Source organism: Hypanus sabinus, chromosome X1 (assembly GCF_030144855.1).
Source record: "Hypanus sabinus isolate sHypSab1 chromosome X1, sHypSab1.hap1, whole genome shotgun sequence".
NCBI classification, from domain to species: domain Eukaryota; kingdom Metazoa; phylum Chordata; class Chondrichthyes; order Myliobatiformes; family Dasyatidae; genus Hypanus; species Hypanus sabinus.
Window position 1 is genome coordinate 20,782,256 of NC_082738.1, and position 19,327 is coordinate 20,801,582.

Here is a 19,327-nt window from a genome sequence, read left to right on the forward strand (position 1 = left end):
TGTCCATTTAGGAATCAGATGGCAGAGAGGAAGAAGCTGTTCCTGAATCGCTGAGTGTGTGCCTTCAGGCTTCTGTATCTCCTACCTGATGGTAACAGTAAGAAAAGGGCATGCCCTGGGTGCTAGAGATCCTTAATAATGGATGCTCCCTTTCTGAGACTGCTCCCTAAAGGTGTCCTGGGTAGTGTCCAAGATGGAGCTGACTAGATTTACAACCTTCTGCAACCTTTCGGTCCTGTGCAGTAGCCCCTCCTTACCAGACAGTGATGCGGCCTGTCAGAATGCTCTCCACGGTAGAACTATAGAAGTTTTTGAGTATATTTTTTGACATGTTAAATCTCTTCAAACTCCTAATAAAGTATAGCCGCCGTCTTGCCTTCTTTATGACTACAACAATATGTTGGAACCAGGTTAGATCCTCAGAGATCTTGACACCCAGGAACTTGAAGCCGCTCACTCTCTCCACTTCTGATCCCTCAATGAGGATTGGTTTGTGTTCCTTCATCTTACCCTTGCTGAAGTCCACAATCAGCTCTTTCGTCTTACTGACGTTGAGTGCCAGGTTGTTGCTGCGGCACCACTCCACTAGTTGGCATATCTCACTCCTGTACACCCTCTCGTCACCATCTGAGATTCTACCAACAATGGTTGTATTGTCAGCAAATTTGTAGATGGTAACGCTTCCTTTGTAGTAACTCTATCCCCAAGAGAGGCTTGGGTCAGCCAAGGACACATAGGTAATGCAGATGACGGCCTTGACTGGCATATTTGGTGTCAATAACATCTCAAGCAAATACAGGCTTTGAACTACCATACATATTCACAGGACGACAGTGCTTAAAATAAAGTAGTGAAGAAACTATCTCATGGACATAGTCCTGTTCCCAACACAATTCACCTCTACAGAAAGGTAAAGAGGTGACAATTCTGCAAACACTAGCAATCACCAGAGGAGACTAGAAACAAAATGCTTGTTGAGCTCCAATGATTTGGAGGAGAATGGTTAAAAATCCAGTATTGATTGAATAAAAAACATACTTGATATGATCAGATACTAAATAGAAACAGGACTACTAGGTGGGGAAAGTGATGTCTAAAGCTGCTGATGATGTACCATTTTGCTTTGGATTGGCTAAGGTAAGACAGCACAACTACAGTTGAGTTGTTGTGTACAGTAATTCTATTATATACCCCCATCTAATATAATGGACTTATATGTTAATTATTATATTAGATGAGGGGGCCCAGGACCAGAGAACGCAGCCTCAGAATACAAGGACATCCCTTTAAAACAGAGATGAAGAGGAATTTCTTTAGCGAGAGGACAGTGAACCTGTGGAATTCATTGCCACAGATGACTGTGAAGGCCAAGATTTTGGGGTATATTTAAAGCAGATGTTGATGGATTCTTGATTAGTAAGGGAGTCAAAGGTTATGGGGAAAAGGCAGGAGAATGGGATTGAGAGGGATAATGAATCAGCTATGATGGAATGGCAGAGCAGACTTGATGGGCCCAATGTTCTAACTCTGCTCCTACGTCTTCTGGTCTTTTAATCTCCGAAGGTGTAGTGAATTGTACAGTCAGGAAGAGTGTGTGGACCACAGCTGTAACATCGCTTCTGAAGAATAAAGATTGATAGAACAGACACGTTTCTCTGTATCTTAGGACAGATGTGTGTGAGTGGTTCTCTTACTTCACAACACAAGCAACAAATCAAACCCAGAACCAGGAAACAAATTAACATCAGAAACAGGCAACAATTTCAAACCAGAACCTGCAATAAATTTACACCTGAACTAGACAATATATTTGCATATAAATTAAGCAGCAAATTAGCACCAGAACCCAGTAGCAATTTGAAATGGGAATCAGGCAACAAATCAACACCAGAACCAGGCAACAAATTAACACAGAAGCAATGCAACAGATGTTCAGAAAAACAAGGCAGAAATATCAACCGAGAATCAGGCAACAACTCCACACCAGAACTGGGACAGAACAGCTCTTATGAAAGGTCTTCAACTTGAAAATTTAGCTCTTCTTCTCTCTCCACAGCTGCTACCTGCTGTGATGTGTGTTTTCAGCATTTTATATTTTTATTTCAAACCAGAACTTAAATGATTCAATAGTAACAACTTAACATCAAAATATGATGCATGATTCATGTCAGAATCTGGTAATCAGCACAAGAACTTGGTAACATGTTAAAGCCGGAGACATGCAACAAGTGAACAGTTAGAACTGGGGAGGGACCTCTGGTCCATGTCCATAGATCACTCAAGGTTGCAGGGTGGTTAAGAAGGCATATGGTGTGTTGGCTTTCATTAGTTGGGGGACTGAGTTCAAGAGTCCTGTGGTAATGTTGCAGCTCTATAAAACTCTGGTTAGATCACACGGAGTAATTTACTCTGTTCTGCTCACCTCATCGTAGGAAGGATGTGGAAAATTTAGAAGGGGTGCAGAGGAGATTTACCAGGATGCTGCCTGGATTGGACAGCATGATGTGAAGAAAGGTTGAGTGAGCTCGGGCTTTTCCATTTCACATGAAGGAAGCTGCGAGGTGACTTGATAGAGATGTACAAAATGCTAAGAGGCATAGATAGGGGTGGATAGCCAGTGTCTTTTTCCCAGGGTGAAAATGGCTAACACAAGAGGACCATAATGATTGGATGAAAGCATTGGGGGAATGTCAGAGGTAAGTTCTTTACACAAAGAGTGGTAGGTGCATGGAATGCACTGTCAGGGATGGTGGTGGAGGCAGATACATCAGGAACAATTAAAAGGCTCTTAGATAGGCACATGGATGATAGAAAATGGAGGGCTGTTTGGGAGGGAAGGTTTAGAATGATCTTGCAGTAGGTTAAAAGGTTGGCACATTATTGTGGGCTGAAGAGCCTGTACTGTGCTGTCATGTTCTCTGTTATCAGGTCAAAAACAGTTATGAAACGATCACTGCTACAATGTTATAGCTGAACTGGATGGGAACTAGCATCGGAACAATTTAACATAAATACCAGGCAAATAATTAAACCAGAAGCGGGCATCAAACAGCAATAGTGCCAGGCACAAATTATACTGGATTAGAACCAAAATAAACCCTCAGGATTGGGCTACAGAATATCACCAGAACCTGCAAAATACACCATTGGTATCAGGTACAAATTTAATGCCAGAGATGGAGAATGGAAAGAAATTAAACCAAATCAAGTCAACAATATAAAAGTAGACTTCACTTCAGACGTAAAACGAGTATTGTAAAACATCAACACCAGCCTCACTCAAAATTAGCATCAGCCACTGCTGAACTTGTGTAAGCATCACCCATGGATGTAATTTACACTCGAGTGACCCTCCCTGGTTTGGGCTTAAAGTTGATGCAGTCACCAGCTACATGAGTAACCCGCAATCTGCTGGAGGAACTCAGTGGGTTGAGTAGCATCTCCTGTACAAGGCATAGACTGTCAACATTTTGGGTTGAAGCCCTGCATCAGGATCCGGAGTTCCTCCAGCAAACTGTTGCTCCAGATTCCAGCATCTGCAGTCACTTGTCGGTGAACTGTGCTAAACCCCATGACTCTGTCAGGAGTGGCGTTCACCAGTTAAAGGCAGCACCCAATATTTACAGCCAATTCTGCACCTTTATTTTATAGGGGTGTGCTTTGTGGCTAGGTATGGAGGTGGGAACCATTGAAGTCCTGGTAGAATATAGCTTCAAAGAATTGGATAACCATTGGAATTGGAATATTATTGTCATACGTACTGAGATGCAGTGAAAAGCTTTTGTTTCATTATCTCATACAACTGTGTACTGAGGTACCAAAGAAAAAGAAACAAAATGCAGAATAGAGTGTGGCAGTTACAGAGAAAGTTACTGTGCAAGTGGGCAAATAAAGCAAGGGCTACAATGAGGTCGCATGGGAGGTCAAGAGTTCATCTTATAGCGAATGAGAGAACTGTTACATAGTCTGATAACAGTGGGATAAGATGCCATCCTTGAGCTGGGTGATACATGTTCTTAAGCTTCTGTACCTTCTGCCTGACTCTGGTGTCACCACCTCCTCCACACATGAGAATGAACAGCACCATTAGCACCATTTCTCCACAGCCAAGCCAATCCAATCAACAGCAACCCCACCCCCCCACCCCCCCGGGCCAGAGAGGATTCCTCCAAATACCCCATGTGCAAGGGGAGCAGGATTGACCTGCTTCCTGAAGCTTGGTCTTGTGAGCACGCTTGACACATAGATCACTGAGGCCACAAGGATTTGTGCCAGAAACCTGTGGCTGATTCAGAAGTACAGGCACCCTGTCTAGGCTCAAGAGCGCAGCTTGCGCTTAGCTCTCAGTCCAGGACCGCTCAGCAACTCAGGAGGCAGGAACAAGAGTGGTTACTTGGGAAGGGAGTAGTTGGAGGAGGAGGAGAGAGGGAGAGGGAGAGGAGGAGAAGGAGAGGAAGAGGAGAGGGGGTGAGAGGGAGATGGAGAGAGGGGGAGATAGAGAGAAGGAAATAGAGTGAGAGACGCATACTCATGTAGGACAGAGAAAGAGAAAGATTTTCTGTACAGTCTTTTTTGGTCCTCACTGTCTTATATAATTGATGTACAGTATAATGTGCGTATAATTTATGTTCTTTGTGTTGTCTGTACCTGGGATGCCGCTGCACATATATTTTTCACTATACCTATACTTCACTGCCCTTATGCACATAATTTGACTTCACTTGACTGAGTAATGTTATGGTGATGAAAGACTGACAACCTTTCTTTAGACTGCTTTGGGTACAAGTCTGAATTTAAAGGCGAGGTGGTAAAGCAGAAAGTTCTAACGTGGATCTAAAGGGACAATGTTTTTCCATACAGAGGGTGGTGGATAAATTAAATGGAGCTGCTAGAGAAAGTGGTGAAGGTGGGTAAAATTACAATGTTCAAAAGCTACTTGGACAGGTAAATCGACAGGAAAGGTTCTGAGGGATTTGGACCAAATAAGGGTGAATAGGACATCTTAGTCAGCATAGCCAGGTTGGGCCGAAGGGTCTGTTTTCATCCTGTATATAACTTTATGAATCTAAGAATCTACAACCCAGACTGGCCTTCGGGTGACAGTACCCACCGGGAATGCCACACTGTCACTGTCAATCGAGTGGAGTGCACAAGCGGTGATCTGAAGCAGGACAGGTTTCTGGCCCTGGAAGATCTGGGCCAACACTTCACCCCTGCCCCCTTAACCAACAGCATCAAACAAAACACCGATTCTTTGCTCATTCACCTCATTCTGTGAGGACTCTTGCTGTGCACACAAGGCTTCTGCACTGCCGTAATTCTTTTGCTTCGCCAAAGTCTATTAAACCCAGATTTAACAATTGACACAGCATCAATTACTGCATTCAGAGGACATTTTCAAACACACCCACCGTTCAAAGTAATTTATTGCATGCAATGTGCTTGATGTTTCAGAGATGTGAGAAGGCACTATATGAAAGCACGTCTTTTTCTTTCTCTGATGCAGATAGTATTAATTATTACAAGGCGCAGCATTGCGTGAGAACACAGCCTTGTCTACATGCCTCATGATCTGATAAGCTCAACAATTATGGATCCTCCCTCTTCGCCCCAACTCTGATTAATTTCATATGGGCTATATTTCATCTGAGTCCACGGCCAAAAAAAACGAGAATGCACAATATTTTTCTCTGAGATATACCTCTTAGGTCTGTGGACAACTCAAAGAAAGCCATGGTTATTGTCCGGAGTATTTAGGGGTAGGTTTTCTTGAATTGTTGCTATGGAGGGAGTTGACCAGTTCCTGATGACCTCCATGATGAAGCTCACAAAAAATGTGATTCTGAGAGCTCTGATGAAGGGTCTCAGCCCGAAACGTTGACTGTTTACTCTTTTCTATAGATGCGACCTGGCCTGCTGAGTTCTTCCTGTATCTCGTGTGTATGACTTTTTTCTCAACCCCATTCTCCTGCCTTCTCCCTGTAAAACCTTAATGCCCTTACCAATCTAGTACTGAACAACCTTTGCCTTAAATATACCCAATGACTTGGCCTCCACAGCCCTCTGTGGCAACAAATTCCATGACTTACCACCCTCTGCTGAAGTAATTCCTATTCACCTTAGTTCTAAAGGGTCATCCCTTTATTCTGAGACAATACCCTTGGATCCCATTCTCTCTTATTCTCCATGTCCACTCTATCCAAGCCTTTCAGCATCTGGTAGATTTCAATGAGATTCTTCCCCACCCCCACCCCCCCACAATCCTTCCGAACTCCATTGAGTATAGGCCCAGAGGTGTCAAGCACTCCTCTGGAACTTGAACTTGAGGCAGGCCTCCCAATACATTCAATTGAAGATGCTCCCGCTTTGATATGTCTTGCTTCCTTAGCTAAAGGTTGTTTTTGCTTTCAAGTACTGGCTTTGAGCAACCCTAACTCTACTTTACCTCTCTTTAGTTTCCCCCTGCAAGCTTCCTTTAACCTTGCAGCTCAGCTCTCCTGAACCTCAAGTGTCCAGGCTCCTCTTCAGCTCACTGGCTCAGGCCTGACCCAGTTTGAAAACATTTTGGGAGTTTGCTTGATGCCAAAAGCCTTTATTGTTGTTGTTAGTGTCGTTGTCATGCACCTGTATCTTCCCATGCACCTCATCCACACTCCTTTTACCCAGCAGAGGGCACTGACACACTCCGATCAGCTCCACAGTTACCTGCTTCTTGAATGTCAGGCAAACAGCCTCTCAGAGATCAACCACTACTCCTTAAACCTCACAGCCTCAGCAAATGTCTCGTGGATGATTAATGTGAGATGGCTACTACAAAGCCAATCAGAAATCTTTCCCCAGAGACTGCACTGGGAATGGCTGAGGGGGAAGAGCAGAGCATTTAGTATGAAGCTGGGTAAACACAGACGAGAGGGGAAAAAAAACAGGGAGCACAGTGCGTGGTTCCGGCTTCTGTGTCAATAGGAGGGCAAGGGATACAAAAACAGTAAAAATCTGGAAACACTCAGCCGGTCAGGAAGCATCTGTGCAGACAGAAACAGAGTTAATATTTCAGCTTAAAGGTCCTTTGACCTGAAATAGTTTCTGTTTCTCATTCCACAGATTCTCCCAGAGAATGAGGAGAGCTCGAGGGTGACTAGCATTCAGGGGAGCCCACTGGGACAACAGACTTGGAAGGGAGTAACCAATGGAAGACTGGGTTTAGAGAAATGTTATGTGCTCTTATTGAAGTGTTGCATCCTTAGAGAATTAGGTTGGGTAAAAGCAAGGAAAACGTTTTTTCTCCAGGGAACTAAAAAGCAAAATTCTGCAGTTGATGGAAGCCTGAAACGAAAACAGAGAATGTTAGAAACACTCAGCAGGTCAGGCAGCGTTTATAATGAGAGAAACAGAACAAAAGTTTTGGGCTGATGACCCTTCACAAGAACTTTCATCTGACCTGCTCGTGATTTCTAGCAGCCTGGTTGGTAATAAATGCTGTTCTGGCTACAGGTGAAAGTAAAGGAAAGGACAGGTCCTTTGACCTCTCTCTTGTTGCTAGTCCACATTGAATCACCACCTACACACAGCAGCACAGCTAAGCTAGTTGCATCTAGTGCTCCAGGCATTGGTAGAGTCAAGGACAATACTGGGATGCTAAATCCTTCTCAGAAGAACAGCTCACTGGCACTCTGAAACTTCCACCTTATGTGGTGGGAAATTTGAGCCCTGGGTCTCTTTAACCCCACATCAGGTCTTCTATATGCCTCCAACTTTTTGTAAAAATACTAGGCTTCTGTTCCCCATTGTGCACTTTATTCCCCAGCTGGGCTATTTTACTTACTTATCACAATATAGGAAGCTCTTTGGTCCATCAAATCTATACTGGCTCCCAGTAGAACAGTCCCATTGGTCCTTTTCCTTTCTCTCCATATTTCCTTGCAGCTCTGAAACTAATTCACTGTCACATGCCCCTTGATTATTTTGCTAGTTAGATATACCATGGGTAAGCCAATTAAATCCCAGCACGTCTTTGGGATGAGAAGGGGAACGTACAAACTTCACACAGACAGCATTGGAGACTGGGATTGAACCTGGGTAGTGAGGCAATGGTTCTGCTGGTCTGCTCCTGAATCAAACTGCCCCCCTCAACTCAACCCACTGCCCTCGATCAGAGGAAATAACTTCCCTCTGTTTGAGTTGCAAACAGGATGCTTCCCTTAATGGGGGCATCCAAAATGAGGGGGCGTAGTCAGAATAAAGACACCATCACAAGATGGAGATGAGGAGGAATTACTTCCCTCAGAATGGGGTGAATCTTTTGTAATGTACTTTTCCAGGAATCTGTGGAGTTGCAATCATGAAATATACAATATGCAACTTATCAAGCAAACTGGAGGCATTTTTTGTCTATTGAGGAGTTATGAGTACCAGGGTAAGAAAGTAGAGCTGAGGGGAAGTTCCGATCAACCATGCATCTTAGAACATTGAACACGGAAGCAGGAGCAGGCCCTTCAGCCCACAATATCTGTGCTGAACATAATGCCAAATTAAACTGAATCTCTTCTGTTTGCATATGATCCCGATCCCTCCATTCCCTATGCATTCATGTGCCTATCTAAAAGGCTCTTAAACACCCCTATTATATCTGCCTCCACCATCCCATTCCAGACATCCACAACTCTGTGTAAATAAATTACCCTGCACATCTCCTTTCACCCCTCACCTTAAGTGTATGCCCTCTAGTGTTCGGCATTTCTACCCCGAGAACAAAGACCATGACTGTCATCTCTGCCTGTCATAGTTTCATGAAATTCCATCAGGTCTCCCCTTAGTCTCTAACGCTATAGCAAAAGCAACACAAGTTGGTCCTACCTCTCCTTCGAGCTCAAACCCCTTCATAGTTCACACATTCAGCAACGCCCCTAGCTCTATGTGAATTCCAATTTAACTCCGCCCTTCACCTCTTGGATCCACCCTTGGCCTATTCAGGCTATTAAGTATGTCTTGTGCCTGTGTTATTGTCACATCCTGAGAATCACATGAAATGTTGTGTCCACACACTCTTAACCTCTCTCCAAAATATCAGTGACTCTCTCTACCCCAAAGCTATCCTAGTTCAAATATCAAAGATCACAGACCTGTATCGCTGTTGAATTCCAATTGTCTCTTCCCCCCCCAAAAAAAAATCCCTCTGACCCCATCTCTTTCTCAGTCTCCCCCTTGTTGTGTTTTCACAAGGATCTTCGCTCTGTCCATCACAAAAGGCAGGATCTCCCAGTGGCTACCCATTCCCATTCTAAGAAAGCCATGATAAGGCCAAACTCAGGTTGGAGGCTCAACACCTCAAATCCCATCTGTGTAGCCTTCAACCTGATGGCATGAAGATTGATTTATTTAACTTCCAGTAATCACTCAGCTACCTTCCCCCTCTCTTTTTCCATTCTTCACTCTGGTTCACCTCGCAACACCTCTTTTCTCATCTGCCCTTCACCTCTCCTCTTTTCCTTTCTTCCATAGTCCGCTGTCTTCTCCAATTTGATTCATTCTCTTTACCTCTTCCATCTGTCCCCTCCCAGCTTCTTACTTCATTCCCCTTCTTCCCCACCCACCCACTATTCCATTCACCTGGTCTCACCTATCACTTCCAGCTTGTACACCTCCCCTTCTCCCCACCTTCTTATTCTGGCTTTTGTCCTCTTCCTTTCCATCCTCATGAAAGGTCTCAGCCTGAAGCGTCGACTGTTTATTCCCCTCCTTAGATGCTGCCTGGCCTGCTGAGTTCCTCCAGCATCTTGTGTAGGTTGCTGAATAAACAGGCATTAGGAGAAGGGTTGTCTTTGTTGCCCGACATTCCTATCCCAGATTATTCAAAAGCTTGTCGGTGGTTGAGGCCTCTGAATATTTCCATGGCGAGGATTGCTACCCATCACTAAGTGGGTGAGTTCACAGGTTGCTTATGATCCATTGGCTCACAGTCAACTACCCACACCTCCATCTGGACCAATGGCAACTACTGAATATGAGGCTGTTGTCTCACAGACAATCACAGACTCTGCTTCTTCAGGAGATCCTCCTTGTACAAGTTCTAGCCTTGTTGTCGCCCCTACCTCAAACACAGGATCCATGCTCTTGCTCTATGAAATTTCTTCTTGACTGCACCCTTCATTCTCTCTTCTCTCCTCTTCCATTGGGCAGAAGATACAAAACCCTGAAAATGTGTACGGTCAGGCTCAAGGACAGCTTCTAGCCTTCTGTTATAAGACTATTGAACTGTTCCCTAGTACGATAAGGTGGACTCTTGACCTCACAAACTATCTCATCATAAATTTGTACCTTGTTCTCCAACTGCACTGTACTTTCTCTGTAGACGTTACACCTTATTCGGCATTCTGTTATTGTTTTATTTTGTTCTACCTTAGGGCACGGTTGAACAGTATAAACAGCTTTTCATTGTATCTCAGAACATGTGAGAATAAGCAACTTGGAAGAGGGGACCAGGTCAAGTGTATCTAAATTTGTTTTTTTGCACTTAATTTAAGTGGAAAAGCATATTGTGCTGAGGATGTGGAGAGTCTGCAGAGGGATATAGATAGGTTATGTGAGAAGGCAATGGTCTGGCAAATAAAACCATAAGGCCATAAGACATATGAAAGAATTAGACTATCTGTCCCATCAAGTCAGCTCCACTATTTCATCATGGCTGATCTATTTTCCCTCTCAGCCCCAGTCTCCTGTCTTCACCCCATATCCCTTCTTGGCCTGACAAATAAAAGAATCTATCAACCTCTGCCTTAAATACATGGAAGGACTTGGCCTCCACAGGTTTCAATGAGGTCACCCCTCATTCTTCTGAATTGCAGTGAATACAGGCCCAGAGCCATCAAACACTCTTCATATGACAAGCAAATCAATCCTGGAATCATTTTCGTGATCCTCCTTTGAACCCTCTCTAGGTTCAGCACATCCTAAGATAAGCAGCCCAAAACTGTTCACAATACTCCAAGTGAGGCATCACCAGTGTTTTTGAAGAATCAGCATTACATCCTTGCTTTGAAATTCTAATTCCCTTGAAATGAATGCGAACATTGCATTTGCCCTCCTCACCATACTTGACCCACAAATTAACCTTTAGGGAATCCTGCACAAGCACTCCCAAATCCTTTTGCACCTCAGTTTTTTTGTATTTTCTCTCCATTTAGAAAATAGTCAACCCTTTCACTTCTTCCAAAGTGCATGACCGTACACTTCCCGACACTGTATTCCATCTACCACTTCTTTGACCATTCTCCTAATCTAAGTCCTTCTGTAGCCTTTATGCTTCCTTAAAATTACCTGCCCCTCCACCAACCTTTGTTATGTCTGCAACCTTTGCAAAAAAGTCATTAATTCCACCATCATCCGAATTATTAACATAAAATGTAAAAAGAATCAATTCCAACACAGGCGCCTGTGGAACACCAATAGTCACCAGCAGCCAACCAGAAAGGCTCCCTATGTTCCCACTCTTTGCCTCCTGCTAACCAGCCAATGCCTTATCCATGCTAGAATCTTTCCTGTAATACCATGGGCTCATAGCTCGTTAAACAGCCTCATGTGTGGTGGCAGCTTGTCAAAGGCCTTCTGAAAATCCAAGTACACAACATCAACTGATTCTCCTTTGTCTATCCTGCTTTCTCTTGAAGAAACCATGCTGACTGCAGCCTATTTTTGCTGTGCCTCTAAGTACCCCGAAACCACATCCTTAACAATTGACTCCAACATCTTCCCAACCACTGAGATCAGCCTAACTGGCCTATAGTTTTCTTCCTTCTGCCTCTCTCCCTTTGACACTTGTAATGTTCCAGTCTTTCTGAACCATTCCAGAATCTAGAAAGATCATTACTATTGCCTCCACAATCTCTCCAGCCACATCTTTCAGAACCCGAAGATGTACACCATCTGGTGCAGGCGATTTACCTACCTTCAGACCTTTTAGCTGCCCAAGAACCTTCTACCTAATAATAGCAACTTCACACACTTCTGACCCCTGATTTTAAACTTCAAGCATACTGCTATGGTCTTCCACAGTGAAAACTGATGCAAAATACTTATTCAGTTTGTCTGCCATTTCCTTGTCCTCCATTACTTCCTCTCCAGCATCGCCTACCAATGGTCCAATATTCATTCTTGCCTCTCTTTTTTATACTTTATGTATTTGAAGAAACTTTTGGTATCACCTTTAATATTACCGGCTAGCAATCCTCTAACTTCCCACTAATTTTTGCTCTATTACATGCCCTCTCTTTTGCTTTTATGTTGGCTTTGACTTCTCTAGTTAACCACAGTTGTGTCATCTTGCCTTTAGAATACTTCTTCCTCTTTGGGATGTATATATCCTGTACATCCTGCTTGCAGAAATTCCAGCCATTGCTGTTCTGCCATCATCCCTGCCAGTGTTCTTTTCCAATCAATTCTGGCCAACTCTTCTCTCATGTCTCTGTAATTCCCTTTACTCCACTGTAATACTGATACATCTGACTTTAGCTTCTCCCTCTCAAATTTCAGGGTGAATTCTATCATATTATGATCACTTGCCTCTAAGGGTTCTTGCAGCTTAAGTTATTTAATCAATTCCAGATCATTGTACAACACCCAATCCAGGATAGCTCAACCACAAGCTGCTCTAAAATGCCATCTTATAGGCATTCTAGGAAATCCCCTTCTTGGGATCCAGCATCAACCTGATTTTCCCAATCTACCTGCATGCTGAAATCCCCTATGACTATTGTAACATTGCCTTTTTGGCATGCATTTTCTATCTCCCATTGTAATTTGTAGACCACATCCTTACTACTGTTTGGAGGTACAATATTTGTAAATGGAGTACAATGTTTGTAAATGCAAAGTCACTCACTTTGGAAGAGAAAAAATAAAAGGTCAGATTATTATTTACATAGTGAAAAACTGCAACACGCTGTTGTGCAGACAGACTTGGGAGTGTTTGTGCATGAATTGCAAAAGGTTGGTTTGCAGATGCAACAGGTTATCAAGAAGGCAAATGGAATGTTGGCCTTCATTGCCAGAGGGATTGAATTCAAGAGCACGGCGGTTTTGCTGCAAATGTACAGGGTGAGGTCGCACCTACATGCAGTTCTGGTCTCCATACTTGAGGAAAGAAATACTGGCTTTGGAGGAAGTGTTCATCAGGTTAATTCCAGAGATGAGGGGGATTATTCCATGAGAAAAGATTGCATTGTCTGGGACTATGCTCACTGAAATTCAAAAGAATGAGAGGGGATCTTACAGGAAAGTATAAAATTATGAAACGGATAGGTAAGATGGAGGCAGTAAAGTTCTTTACACTGGTGGCTGGGACTAGAAATGGGAGACAGAGTAGCAAGATTTGGGAGAATATATTTAGAATGGAGATGAGGAGAACCTGTTTTTCCAAAAAAAAGAATTGAATTTGTGAAATTTTCTGCTCAGGGAGGCAATAGAGTATATTTAATACACAGCTAGGTTTTGCGTAGAAGGGGAATTAAGGGTTATAAGGGAAAAGTCAGGTAGGTGGAGCTGAGTCTGAATAGCAGAGCAGGCACAATGAGTCAGATGGCCGATTTCTGCTTCTATTTCTTATGTTCTTAAATAAACCAATTTCCGCCCGTAACAATCTCCCCAACTAGTCTCTTCTCACTTACATTCATGAGATGTCTTCCGTCACTTCAACAGTTTCCAAATCCCTGGTTGCAACTGTCTTATCTTTACCATGCTGCCTGTCTGAACCCCAGGCCTATCCCAGGATGGTCTGAGAGCCCTTCTCTCTTCCTTGAACAGAAACCCAGCCGGTCCCCTTCCACAACTTGTAACCTCCACTTCCACACGACCTTGCACTTACATTGGACAACTTCTCATTCAACTCGATCCACTTTTTCCAAATCAACAGTGTAGACCTGGGGACCTTGCCTGGGCCCAATTTATATCTATCTCTTTATGGAATATGTGGATCAGTCCTTATTGCATTCCAACTAAGGCCCCTTGCTGCGTTTTCCTGCACTCTGACTGCAGTGGTGCTGCTTCCTGAACTCGTACAAAACTTTAAAATGTCATTTCTATTTCTGCCAGTTTCCACCCTCCATTCATTTCCACACATCCTTGCCTCACTCCACCCTCTCTTGACACTTCCACACCTATCATAGGGGAGAGGTTAGTGGCCAACATGCATTAGAAGCCCATAGACTCCCTCAGCTGCCATCAATGATACCTCCTCCCATCTCACTTCCTGGAAGGTCTCCTTTCAATTCACCCAGTTTCCCTGCCTCTATTGTATCGGGCCCGGTGACATCACTTTCCTTAACCATGGCTTCGCCTACATCATTGTTGACAGGGCTCTTGGCCAAGTCTGTTCCATTTCCAGCATGCTAGGAGTTTGAGACAATTTGGTATGTCACCAAAGACTCTAACAAACCTTGGCAGAGAGCATTCTGACTGGTTGCATCACAGCCTGGTATGTGGGCTCCAATGCACAGCATCACAAGAGACTGCAGACGATTGTAGACACGGCCAGCTCCATCACAGGCACAACCCTCCTCACTATCACGAACATCTTCAAGAGGTGTCATCCATCATGAAGGACACTCACTATCCAGTACATGCCCTCTTCTCATTAGTACCATTGATAAGTAGGTATAGGAGCCTGAAGACCTATGGGAACATCTTCTTCCCCTCCACCATTAGATTCCTGAACAGCCCATAAACCCATGTTTTTACACTATTGTTTATTTTTGTAATTAATTATAACTTTATTTCATTACACTGTACTGTTGCCTCAAAACAACAAATTTCATGTCACACCATCAGTCAATAATATATCTACTTCTGATTCTGGATGTCTGCTCTCATCCCTCTCCTCTCTCCTGCCTCCCTTTCCACTCCAACACTTCCCACATTCAACAGATTATCTCCCATAACGTCTGCCATTTCTGAAATGATTCGCCACCCGACAGATCCACTTTCATTTCAGCATCCCAGAGTGGCCATTCGCCCTGTGAATCCCACTCTGCCATCCCATCTTTACCACACCCAGTCCCCTTTCCCAAGCATAGGAGGTGAAGCATCTCCTCTTTCATCTCTTCCCATCCCACCATCCAGGTACTCCTCAAAGTCATCTCCCAGGTGAAACAGTGATTCAGTTGCACTTCTTCCAACAGAACACAGAACACGGGACAGTAGAGCACAGGGCCAGAACCTTTGGCCCACAATGTCCATGCTAAGCAAGGTGCCAAATTAAACTAAATCCTTCTGCCTGCACATGGTCCATATCCCTCTATTTGCGGCACGGTAGTGTATCAGTTAGTGCAATCGCTTTACAGCACCAGTGATCACTGATTGGAGTTTGATTCCCACCACTGTCTGTAGGAAGCTTGTATGTTCTCTCCGTGACGGTGTGGGTTTCTTCCGGGTGTCGAGGACCTACAGCATCTTTACGCCAGTTACATTGGGCTTGGAAGAGTTAACATCTCTGTGGCCACAGGCCGAAAGCAAGGTAAAACCATTGGCTTCAAGTGCAACACATTTTACACTTACTACTTCAATCCTGACCTTGGATGTTGTCTATGTGGTGTTTGCATGTTCTCCCTGTGATCGCATGGATTTTCCCCACCCTGGGTACTCTGGTTTCCTCCTATATCCCAAAGACGAGAAAGATTCCAGGAATGAAAGGATTACCATATGAGGAACATCTGGCAGCTCTTGGGCTGTATTCCCTGGATTTAGGAGTATGAGGGGGGATCTCATTGAAACATTCCGAATGTTAAAAGGCCTGAACAGATTAGATATGGCAAAGTTATTTCCCATGGTAGGGGAGTCTAGGACAAGAGGGCACAATTTCAGGACTGTAGGACGTCCATTTAGAACACAGATGTGGAGAAATTACTTTAGTTAGAGGGCGGTAAATCTGTGGAATTTGTTGCCATGAGTGGCTGTGGAGGCCAAGTCATTGGGTGCATTTAAGGCAGAGATAGATAGGTTCTTGATTAGCCAGGGCATCAAAGGGTGTGGGGAGAAGGCAGAGGAGTGGGGATGACTGGAAGAATTGGATCAGCCCATGACTGAATGGCAGAGCAGGTTCAATGAGCCGAATGGCCTACTTCTGCTCCTATATCTTATGGCCTTATTGTCTTAAGAAGTTTGAATTGGTGGGTTAATTGGGCGCTGTAAATTAACCTTTAGAGTGGTGAGTGGCAGAATCTACAGTGAGTAGATATGAAAGTGAGGAGAATGAAATAGGATTAATGTAGGAATAGTGTAAATGGGTGGTTGATGGTCAGCATTGACTTTATGGGCTGAAGGGCCTGTTTCCGTGCTGTGCTACTCAGTCAGGTTGCATCGACTTGGCCTACATTCCCTCGCGCAGAGATGCTTAAGAGGTGAATTAATTGGAGTGTTGGAGATAATTAAAGGGGCTGGTATTGCAACAGAAACGCAGTTGGCCTGTGTCCACAGACAGTGGCTGCAGGAGGGAAATGTCGACCTATGCTTCTCGCAGATCTGGGATTGTTCCCAGCCAAAATGGAAACTGGATTGAAATGGAGCTGTAGGGCTCTTCCGACGGCTGTACGGGGAAATGTGCTACCTCGCTTCATCAGTCGAATAGGTGTATCATCCTTGATGAGTGACACCAGAACCATAACAGGTCAGTGTGGCTAGTCTCACCAGCTGGCCTGCCACTACAGAAGCCCTGTGCCAGCCAACATGTAAAACAGAGCCCATACAAGAGAGTACTTTTCCCTCGCTGCTTCTCTCATTTCTGACTCTGTGTCTTCTTACCGCTGCCTGTCCTTAATATAAATCCCATGGTTGAAAATATCAATTAACCCAAATAAGTCAACAGGAACTGCTTTGACATATTCAATTTTTTTTCTTATTGAACTGCCACTGATTTAATGTGGAAAGTACATAGGGTTTAATTGTGCAAAGAAATGAACTGTAATACCCACAGCTATTTAACAACATTCATTAACTTACCTCGACTGGTTCCTCACCAAGATCCCTATGCCTGCAAGTCAAGCCTGAAAATTCGCAAACAAAGAACTGAGACCTTAAAATCTCATTGAATGCTCTTCTATCAGTGAAGCACACTGAGTTTAAATTGAACCCAAGCCTGGGAGGTACCGAGGACCTGATCTACTGTCTGTCATGGTTGCTCTGACTATTGGAGATTATCCTCAAGTCCATCTTCAGTTGCTGTCAAGTGAGTTGAAATTAACCGTAGAATCTTGAAACGTAGTATAGTACAGCATAGGAACATGCCCTTTTTGGTGGTAATTAAACACCTAACCAGGCTAATCCGTACTACCTACACAATGACCATGTCCCTCCATTCTCTGTGCATTCACATGCCAATTTAAGGGTCTCTTAAGAATCTCTATTGTGAGTGCCTCCACCACCACCCCTGGCTTAGAGGTGCCATGGAGTCACGGTCATACAGCATGGGAAAAGGCCCTTCAGCCCAACTCATCCATGTCAACCAAGATTCCCATCTAAAGTATCCCACTTGCCCACTTTTAGACGATATCTCTCTTAACCTTTCCTAGTCACATACCTATCCAAATATCTCGTAACTGTTGTTATTGTACCTGCCTCAACCACTTCCTCTGGCAGCTCCATAGTCCCACTAGCCTCTGTGTGATGAAGTTTTCTCCAGGGTGCTTTTTAATCCTCTCCCTTCTCACTTTAACCTATGTCCTCTAGTTTTGATTCTCCAACTCTGGGAAAAGGACTGCGTGCATTCACCCTATCTACACCCCTCATGGCTTTGTACACTTTTAATAAGGTAACTACTCAGCCTCCTGCTCTCCAATTAACAAAGTCCCAACCTGCTCAACTCAGACCCTCAAGTCCTACCAACATTCTCATAAATCTTCTCTGTGCTCATTCCAGCTTAATGACATCATTCATTTAATAGATGACCAAAACTATACCCAATACTCTAAGTGCACCCTCACCAATGGCTGGTACAACTGCAACAACCAGAGTTCTAAGTTCTTGCAGGCATACTCAGTAACTCTAAGACCACAACAGAATCAATGAAAGACCACACTCAACAGGATGGACAATGTGCAAAAGACAACAACCTGTGCAAATACAAAATTAAAAAGTAATAATAATAAATAAGCAATAAATATTGAGAACATGAGATGAAGAGTCCTTGAAAGTGAGTCCATAGGTTGTGGGAACATTTTAATGTTGGGGTGGGTGAAGTTATCCCCAATGGTTCAAAAGCCTGATGGTTGAGGGGTAGTAACTGTTCCTGAGCCTGGTGGTGTGAGTCCTGAGGCCCCTGTACCTTCTTCCTGATGGTAGCAGTGAGAAAAGGAGGGTCCCTGATGATGGATGCTGCTTTCCTGCGACAGCATATCATGTCGATGTGCTCAGGGAGGGCTTTACCCGTGATGGACTGGATTACAACATAATGTTCCAACTCCTATGCTCAGTACCCTGGTGACCAGCATGCCTAATGCCTTCTTCATTCACTACCATGTCTATGCCGGAGATGGGCACTGGGAATCACCCATAAAGCCTTGCTGGCTGATGTGTGGTTGAAGGGATAAATATTGTCTGGGTCATCAGGAGGTAACCCCGCTGCTCTTCAAAAGAACACCAAGGGGTTTATGAGAGAGCGGCAGTAAGACATTACATCTGTAAAACTGAACCTCCAACATTCTCTCCTGGAACACAATTAAGAATTTTGAGTTGGCACTCCACTTCCTACCAGCAATCTTAGCATCGACAAGAGGCACTGCTTCAAGAAGGCAGCACCTGTCATCAAAGATCCCCACCATCTAGGCCTTGCCCTCTTCTTGCTGCTACGGTCGGACAGGAGGCACAGAAGCCTGAGGTCTAACACGACCGGGTTCAGGAACATGCTTGAAATGACCTCCACAGACATAACCCTGCCTCGGCAACAGAACTCCACAGACCACTTCTTGCACTGCTGTGGACGTGATTTTTTTTAATGTCTTCTTTTGAACTGTCTTTTTTCTTCACAGTCTGGTATAATTTATGTTCAGTGTGTTGTCAGTACCGACATGCTGCTGCAAGTTTTCTACTGTATCTGTACCACACTGTACTTGTGCACATGACAATAAACTCGACTTGACTCGAACCAACCACGTTCTGACTCAGGTCAGAACCCGACTCTCTGCCATTCTGCACATCACAGATACAAAGCAGGCCTTTGGCTCGATGTCTGCACCAGTTGCTTCATCTGTGACACAGCTTGGCATATCTTTTGGCACTAATGCTATATAAAGCATGTAAAATGCTACTGTTGTATAAAAAAGCCTCCTAAAATATGCAGCAACAATCA

At 44.0% G+C, this 19,327-nt stretch overlaps 1 protein-coding gene across 9 annotated transcripts in view; it reads right to left on the reverse strand.

Annotated features, from left to right (window-relative positions):
- The window catches only part of LOC132384674 (RNA-binding motif, single-stranded-interacting protein 2-like), a 226,800-nt gene that overhangs the window by 105,026 nt on the left and 102,447 nt on the right, over positions 1-19,327 (reverse strand). The gene's annotated exons all lie outside the window — the stretch shown is intronic.